Raw genomic sequence first — 9,938 nt, 5'->3', positions numbered from 1 at the left:
AAATAATGTTAATTGCACTTCATTTTGTAAAAATAAAGGTTAAAAAGTGTTTTGAAATAACAAAAGTATGCATACATACATATAAAAAAAAGTGGGGGCGTTTTTGGGGGCTATTTGACCAATTTCAAAATGTGAGTGGGGGCTATTTGACCAAAATGGGGGCTTTTTGACTTGGGGGCTATTTGACCAATTTCAAAATGTGAGTGGGGGCTATTTGACCAAAATGGGGGCTTTTTGACTTGGGGGCTATTTGACTAGGAAGCATTTATTTCATATTTACACGGACCTATTAACCAGTTTATAGGGCCGTGATATTTAATATCAATGAAAAAATAATAATTTATGGCAAAGATAGAAACACGAAAACACATGTACTTAAATTAAAGTAATGATCACGTTTTTCATTGTCAGATATTCGGAGCGGGTCACGGACATAACGGGCCAGATTTAGGGACATTACGGGCCAGATTTAGGGACAATACAGACCATCTTCAGAAACTTTCGGACCATGATTAATAATGTTTTAACGTAGTTTTTTTTTTAATTTATTCACTCTTTAGTCTTTAATTTGTTAATAAATACTTGATTATGAGTGCTCACTATGATGACACATGAAAATTATCTTCCATATAACTGTGAAAAATCCCGTGAAATTCGAATATATCAATGGTTCAATATAAATTCATATACAAGTATTTATTAACAAATAAATAATGTCCCTAAATCTGGAGCTAGCTGGAAAAAAATATAAAACAGAAAAATAAATTTGCACAAAACCTACCATATAATTATTTTCTCTTCGCCAGGGGAGAACACTGAGTAGGATATTGTGAGTTGAAAAAGAAGAACAAGTCTAGAGCAAGTGCCCGTATATTATTTCCGGATCAAAGCAAATTGTGCTAACGCCAAGCCAGCAGCCAATAGCTAGCAGCCAATAAGTGTTTGCGTTGACTTACGGAAATAGATACGACGAAATAGAGAAAATTGCCAAATACATTAAGTCAGCAGCCAATAAGGAATTTAATCATAACCGCAATAAATTTTGCACTGAAAATTCTTGAAATGCAACAGATTGTGGAAGTAAAAGGAAACATAAAACACATTTATTGGTGAACGCTGAATAAAAATTGGACGTAATTCAGTTTAATGCAATAAAAAAAAATGATGAAAGAATATCGATTAAAGAAGACAACAAGTCTGGTTTGATATCAATAACATCGATCGCTGTATAAATGTATTAGTAACCACTAAACGAGGACTGGACGTTCTGTATGATGCAATAAATGTAATATTAAATGAATATTAATGAACAATTAAATAAACATGCAATCATGATCAATCTATGTTTAGACGTACAGGCCACCACAGCCTAACCAATTGAAACCAAACATCACGGAACTTGGGTGGCTGTTACGACCAGAAGGAGGCGATGTGACGCCCCAAGACCGGGTACTGGCATGTAGGGGACATCCAGGGCTATCACCTAGCACCGCCCAATAACTTCCATCTTGGGGTGAGCTTGACCAAAATTGACCCCCAACGTCCAGGACCCCCTATTTGGGTAAAACAAGCACATGGACCTACTTTGGGTGGCTGTTACGACCAGAAGGAGGCGATGTGACGCCCCAAGACCGGGTACTGGCATGTAGGGGACATCCAGGGCTATCACCTAGCACCGCCCAATAACTTCCATCTTGGGGTGAGCTTGACCAAAATTGACCCCCAACGTCCAGGACCCCCTATTTGGGTAAAACAAGCACATGGACCTACTTTGGGTGGCTGTTACGACCAGAAGGAGGCGATGTGACGCCCCAAGACCGGGTACTGGCATGTAGGGGACATCCAGGGCTATCAGCTAGCACCGCCCAATAACTTCCATCTTGGGGTGAGCTTGACCAAAATTGACCCCCAACGTCCAGGACCCCCTATTTGGGTAAAACAAGCACATGGACCTACTTTGGGTGGCTGTTACGACCAGAAGGAGGCGATGTGACGCCCCAAGACCGGGTACTGGCATGTAGGGGACATCCAGGGCTATCACCTAGCACCGCCCAATAACTTCCATCTTGGGGTGAGCTTGACCAAAATTGACCCCCAACGTCCAGGACCCCCTATTTGGGTAAAACAAGCACATGGACCTACTTTGGGTGGCTGTTACGACCAGAAGGAGGCGATGTGACGCCCCAAGACCGGGTACTGGCATGTAGGGGACATCCAGGGCTATCACCTAGCACCGCCCAATAACTTCCATCTTGGGGTGAGCTTGACCAAAATTGACCCCCAACGTCCAGGACCCCCTATTTGGGTAAAACAAGCACATGGACCTACTTTGGGTGGCTGTTACGACCAGAAGGAGGCGATGTGACGCCCCAAGACCGGGTACTGGCATGTAGGGGACATCCAGGGCTATCAGCTAGCACCGCCCAATAACTTCCATCTTGGGGTGAGCTTGACCAAAATTGACCCCCAACGTCCAGGACCCCCTATTTGGGTAAAACAAGCACATGGACCTACTTTGGGTGGCTGTTACGACCAGAAGGAGGCGATGTGACGCCCCAAGACCGGGTACTGGCATGTAGGGGACATCCAGGGCTATCACCTAGCACCGCCCAATAACTTCCATCTTGGGGTGAGCTTGACCAAAATTGACCCCCAACGTCCAGGACCCCCTATTTGGGTAAAACAAGCACATGGACCTACTTTGGGTGGCTGTTACGACCAGAAGGAGGCGATGTGACGCCCCAAGACCGGGTACTGGCATGTAGGGGACATCCAGGGCTATCACCTAGCACCGCCCAATAACTTCCATCTTGGGGTGAGCTTGACCAAAATTGACCCCCAACGTCCAGGACCCCCTATTTGGGTAAAACAAGCACATGGACCTACTTTGGGTGGCTGTTACGGCCAGAAGGAGGCGATGTGACGCCCCAAGACCGGGTACTGGCATGTAGGGGACATCCAGGGCTATCACCTAGCACCGCCCAATAACTTCCATCTTGGGGTGAGCTTGACCAAAATTGACCCCCAACGTCCAGGACCCCCTATTTGGGTAAAACAAGCACATGGACCTACTTTGGGTGGCTGTTACGACCAGAAGGAGGCGATGTGACGCCCCAAGACCGGGTACTGGCATGTAGGGGACATCCAGGGCTATCACCTAGCACCGCCCAATAACTTCCATCTTGGGGTGAGCTTGACCAAAATTGACCCCCAACGTCCAGGACCCCCTATTTGGGTAAAACAAGCACATGGACCTACTTTGGGTGGCTGTTACGACCAGAAGGAGGCGATGTGACGCCCCAAGACCGGGTACTGGCATGTAGGGGACATCCAGGGCTATCACCTAGCACCGCCCAATAACTTCCATCTTGGGGTGAGCTTGACCAAAATTGACCCCCAACGTCCAGGACCCCCTATTTGGGTAAAACAAGCACATGGACCTACTTTGGGTGGCTGTTACGACCAGAAGGAGGCGATGTGACGCCCCAAGACCGGGTACTGGCATGTAGGGGACATCCAGGGCTATCACCTAGCACCGCCCAATAACTTCCATCTTGGGGTGAGCTTGACCAAAATTGACCCCCAACGTCCAGGACCCCCTATTTGGGTAAAACAAGCACATGGACCTACTTTGGGTGGCTGTTACGACCAGAAGGAGGCGATGTGACGCCCCAAGACCGGGTACTGGCATGTAGGGGACATCCAGGGCTATCAGCCTAGCACCGCCCAATAACTTCCATCTTGGGGTGAGCTTGACCAAAATTGACCCCCAACGTCCAGGACCCCCTATTTGGGTAAAACAAGCACATGGACCTACTTTGGGTGGCTGTTACGACCAGAAGGAGGCGATGTGACGCCCCAAGACCGGGTACTGGCATGTAGGGGACATCCAGGGCTATCACCTAGCACCGCCCAATAACTTCCATCTTGGGGTGAGCTTGACCAAAATTGACCCCCAACGTCCAGGACCCCCTATTTGGGTAAAACAAGCACATGGACCTACTTTGGGTGGCTGTTACGACCAGAAGGAGGCGATGTGACGCCCCAAGACCGGGTACTGGCATGTAGGGGACATCCAGGGCTATCACCTAGCACCGCCCAATAACTTCCATCTTGGGGTGAGCTTGACCAAAATTGACCCCCAACGTCCAGGACCCCCTATTTGGGTAAAACAAGCACATGGACCTACTTTGGGTGGCTGTTACGACCAGAAGGAGGCGATGTGACGCCCCAAGACCGGGTACTGGCATGTAGGGGACATCCAGGGCTATCACCTAGCACCGCCCAATAACTTCCATCTTGGGGTGAGCTTGACCAAAATTGACCCCCAACGTCCAGGACCCCCTATTTGGGTAAAACAAGCACATGGACCTACTTTGGGTGGCTGTTACGACCAGAAGGAGGCGATGTGACGCCCAAGACCGGGTACTGGCATGTAGGGGACATCCAGGGCTATCACCTAGCACCGCCCAATAACTTCCATCTTGGGTGAGCTTGACCAAAATTGACCCCCAACGTCCAGGACCCCTATTTGGGTAAAACAAGCACATGGACCTACTTTGGGTGGCTGTTACGACCAGAAGGAGGCGATGTGACGCCCCAAGACCGGGTACTGGCATGTAGGGGACATCCAGGGCTATCAGCTAGCACCGCCCAATAACTTCCATCTTGGGTGAGCTTGACCAAAATTGACCCCCAACGTCCAGGACCCCCTATTTGGGTAAAACAAGCACATGGCCCTACTTTGGGTGGCTGTTACACCAGAAGGAGCGATGTGACGCCCCAAGACCGGGTACTGCATGTAGGACATCCAGGGCTATCACCTAGCACCGCCCAATAACTTCCATCTTGGGTGAGCTTGACCAAAATTGACCCCCAACGTCCAGGACCCCCTATTTGGGTAAAACAAGCACATGGACCTACTTTGGGTGGCTGTTACGACCAGAAGGAGGCGATGTGATCGCTGGAGCTTATTTTTGAGTAGTCGAAGCATTGGCACGATACATATAAAACAATGATTGGTATTGCCACTTTCCAAGGTTGGTAGGCATTTGGAATTTCTTCAATCACACATGGCTATTGTGGTCGAAAGTTTGGTTTGACCACATTAAACATATTATCATTTTTTATGCAATGCTATATTGTTTGAACATACACTATGCAAATCCCGTGACCAAGGACAAAAAATAGAATTTTTTTTCGATAATGAATTATATGTAAATTATGTATTTCCATCTGTATTTAAACTAATCCTTTGGCTAATTGCAAGTGGTCAAAACTACCAAATGAAGGGGAAGAAAAAAGCATTTAAAGGTGTATGTCGCTGAATTCCAGCTTTATGCAGATATTAGGGATCAAACAAATATTCGAATATTTGAATACTCGATGGGTTTTTTTTGGTATTCGAATGTCAATCGGTATTCGAATATTCGATGGTGGTTTTGTTTTGTTTAATAAATATAGTTAATACATATTTTGCCTACAACCTGTTGTTGTTTTTAAGATTCGGTTGTCTTGTTTTTACAACGATTGGTCCATAATGCCAGAGGTGTGAATATGATGACAATACACTTAACACGCGTCATATCTACGGTCCTATAAAAAGTCCTCGTAACTTTACAATAACCGGCTGAAGGACACTTGACACAAAAACATCAATTATTTCGATAAATTGCCTCTATCAATTAAAATTTCTAAAATAAACTAGTTCCCAGGTTGGTTTGGTTTTTCCAATGTTTTTAATTAGAGGTCAATCCCAGAACGAGGATGCTCGTCGTACGGAAAGACCATCGATTGGCGCATAACGCAATTGACCAGAAATCCATCTTAGTTCACGTTTTTTACAAACATGAAGGCAGGGGAATATAAATTAAAAAGTTTTTTGTGTTTTTCTTTGTTCATAAAGTATTACTTTTTATTTTTCTGAAATTAGGAATTTCAGAGGCTTTTGGTGAAATTCAGGTCCGCCGCGCTTAGTGGTTGCGACAAAGTAGAGCTGAAATGCCCCTCTAGTACTTTAGCGAATATTGCAATGTTTACAACAACTTTTACAGGTATATTTTGGTAATCAAATATCGAATATTCGTTCGAAAGAATAACCGAATATTCGAATATCAATTTTGCCATTCGTTTGCATCCCTACAGATATCTTTTCTGCTTGTCAAGGGGGAATACTGCGTAGGAGATTGATTTACACCGGCTAGCAGACAACAGGTTTGAAGCCTAGACGCAGATTTGTATTTGAGGGTGTGTCCACCAATTTCGAATAAAATTGCCCAAAATAAAATAAACAATAGTAAAAAGTAGTTGTTTAGCAAGAACAGTCGCATTATATAGTTTTTAGAAACAGAAAATCCCCAAATTTACCTCAAATGCTTTATAGATTGAATTTGGGATCCCCAAATCGCATCTAATGATCCCCAATATTAAAGCATCTTACTATGACCAAACTATTGATTGCTAGCAGATGTCCGTATCATCGGAGGCTGCACAGGGGTAACTTTAGGTTGATAAGAGGTACCGTAGAGTAAATAGTGGTAACTTTAAGGGAACAAGGTTTTTTCGAAAGAAGTATTGTTGAGTATCGAATATGTTTACTTTAAGTTTGAATGAGCTAACATAGCTTTTATTTTTAGGTTTATAAACTAGTGTAACAGATATTATGTACATATTTTCATAAATTTAATTAATTATTTAAATTAATAAATAAATAGAATATATTTTGTAAAGATATAAATGTGAGTATCATTTCCCGAATTTTGCCATTTGAAGCGGTAATTTTCAAAGCCTCTGTCATTAATAATCTTTCATCAAGTGTATCCATATGTGATATCGCAAATCAGCATTGTAATCCGGGATATGACATCATGGACGCTAAAGATCATCACCGTAGTCCCGGATAGTTCAAGACTCTGACATCAATATACATACATGCTACGACTTTCGTTATACATGGATATACATATATAGATATATGTGTTTATGTCACATAAACCGTGTTGTAATCCAGGATATGACATCAATGAACGCTAAACGACTTTCCTACCCGGGATAGTTCATAGCGTATGTCTGTCATGTTTCTTATTGAACATCCATAAATAAGAAACAATATTTCCAAAAACAATCATAAACAAAAATAATTCAACACATATTTTTGTTAAGTTGGCCAACCATGTTGTTATTGAACTTAAAACGCCGCAATGCGATATCAAGATTTTAATATATGCGGTCATTATTTATGTCAATTAATTTCTTGTATGAATTAACCTAAAGCAATCGGGCAAAAACCATTGTTCTATCTTAAGTTACAGGTGATTTTAATCTGACCCTACCCCACCCCGTCAAAGGCATCCTAAGCGAGCTTGTCGCATAATGTACCGACACATCAACCTTCATTACACTTAAACTGATTAATAAATACCATCATTTCTTACTTTAGTTTGGGGCGGAAACCATGCCTTATTTTTTAGTAACTGTTACCTTCACCTTGACCTCGCTCCCTTGAAAGCAACCTAGCTTAACACAAAAGTTATCTACACATTAATTGCATTATTATCTATCAACTTCTTACTTAAGTTATTGAGCGGAAAGCGTTTCTTCTATTTTAGTAAGAGTGACCTTTACATTTACCCCCTACTTAACCATCCCAAACTAGCTCTTAACATAGCTACGTACCCAACAACTTTCATCACTATCCTTAATTTTTACTTAAATCATTGGACAGAAACCAATTTCAGTAACAGTGTCCTTGACCTTTATCCCCTCAAAAGCATTTTTTAAGCTAGCTCTTTACCATTTCTATCTACACACCAACTTTCAATACTAGCCATCAGTTCTCACTTAAGATATCGGGCGAAACCTTTTTATATTTTTACAGTGTTCTTCAGTTTTACCTCAGCCCGCTCCTTAATTCTTCTTGGTAAGTACAATTACATTTTATACAGTACATGTTTCTTAAGACAGTTGGTTTGCACCATAGTTTAGCAATAGCTAGCGTCGTGTTTCGAAATGATCGTTGTTTACTTACGACGTAAATGACACATGGTTGGATACATGATGCAGTATACGAAACAACATATTCTGGATCATTTGCTATCTGGTGTTCACATGTCGATTTCATAAGCATTGATTGTTCTTTTGATATGCTTTCCAAACGTATTTGGATGGCAAAACAGATTCAACAATGTAATCATTTATCATATGAACAATATTATACTTTGTAGGATGTGGCAGATATCGGGAATAAATCCTGATCTAACTGTATTGCTATCACGTATAAACATATAATACTTGCAAGTATATATTTGTTTCGTATTACAATGGTCAGGAAGGGACAATATTTTATGTAAAGCATAAGCTTTCTACTATCAATTTCAGAACATATTCTGTGTAGCCCTAGCATAGACTGTACCATATCTGAACGCGAACGCAATGCCAATCCCTGTTTTCTTTGATACAAAGTGTTGGAAGACATCAATTTTATTTTCATCGGATTAGACATGCATTCCATAGTTCAGATCCATACAGGAGGGTTGTAGAACAACCTTTTTATACAAACTTAATGAGTGAAGAGGGTTCACGCATAAGGGGTGAACGCCCTGTGAAATGATTGAAAAAGTGAGTTTCGAGCCTTTTGAATTCTACCACTTATCGTTCACCTATTTCTAAGTTCGACTGTTGAAGTATGCCGAGATGATTTGCAAAAGGTGCATTTGATATAAGAGCGTTGCCATAGACAACACTTATCGGGAGGGGACGACGACGTTTGAAAATGTTATGGTTGACGATTTTGTTACATTAACTTCGATATTCCATCGGCGGCAGTATCTATATACGATGTCGACCTGACTCTGCAGACTGTTGGGGGAAGTTGCTAGTAAGGAGATGTCGTCTGCGAATGAAGGGTTATTACATTTAACAGACATCACCTTTGCACCATATTTACTTTTTTCTAGAGTATGGAGTAGCTCGTCGACGTAGACTAGATACAAAAACGTAGACATGACCCCACCCTGACGGACTCCACGCACAATTTCAAAGGCGTTGGATGACTGGCCGTTATATCTGATGACGCAACGCAAGTTATTATATGACGATTAAGCAGGCGAAGGGCTTACCCCTGACGCCAAGACGTCCGAGCTTCAGCATTAAAGAGCCGTGCCGCACGGTGTCAGGGCGCGCGCTGGTCCAAACACGCCACGTAACTCGCTGCCACGTTCAATATTGTACAGAACAGTCTCTTGAAAGTTAAAGGACGTTGTTATGCAACTTAAGTTTTTTCGGAATCCGTGTTGTTGTTGGGAAGGGAAGTCCATTTTCATTTGTTTTGTGAATGTGTTAAGCCTATTAAGATAACTTTTTCGAATATTTTACAGAAACATGGTAGCAAAGAAATTGGCCGATAACTAGCGGGGCCGATTTATCCTTACCCTTTCCCTTATAGACGGGGATAAGGACACTCGTTTGCCACGATAACGGGACGCGCTCGTTCGCGATAATGCTATTGAACAGTAAGGTCAATCCCGAAGTGAACTCAGTGCCTGAATTAATTACGTGTTCATTTAGTACGTTGTCTAACCTGGGCTTTTTCTTCGTGCAAGGCTTTTTATGACGTTATTCACCTCTGTGAATGTAATTAATTTAGTAATAGTGTTCGTGCTACGTATCTTCTTGCAAATAGTCATTTATTCGAATTGTTGCCTTGAACTTAGTTATCAGGCCGATGTCATCGCACTAAATACTTTCGAGAAATGGTGTTTGAAACCCTCAGCGACCTCTTCATGTTTGTAAGAAATGGTTTATCTACGGAAATACAATTACATATTTCAAAATTTTTGCCACTTTGTGCGCAATAATTTCCAAAATGTTTCTGTGATCCAATTCAGCGGATTTATCAGGTCATCAAACACTTTGTTTTCGTACGTATCACGATGGTGCAG

At 42.5% G+C, this 9,938-nt stretch overlaps 1 protein-coding gene across 1 annotated transcript in view; it reads left to right on the top strand.

The window, feature by feature from the left end:
- The first annotated feature begins 866 nt into the window (after positions 1–866).
- Positions 867–9,938, top strand: part of LOC128226805 (dual specificity mitogen-activated protein kinase kinase 1-like) — a 61,294-nt gene continuing 52,222 nt past the window's right edge. The window contains exon 1 of the mRNA XM_052936866.1: positions 867–898. The gene's annotated coding sequence lies outside the window, so the exon portion shown is untranslated. The remainder of the gene's footprint in view (positions 899–9,938) is intronic.

The sequence above is a fragment of the Mya arenaria genome, chromosome 3 (genome assembly GCF_026914265.1).
Source record: "Mya arenaria isolate MELC-2E11 chromosome 3, ASM2691426v1".
Lineage (NCBI taxonomy): Eukaryota > Metazoa > Mollusca > Bivalvia > Myida > Myidae > Mya > Mya arenaria.
This window is presented reverse-complemented; position numbering and strand designations above follow the sequence as displayed.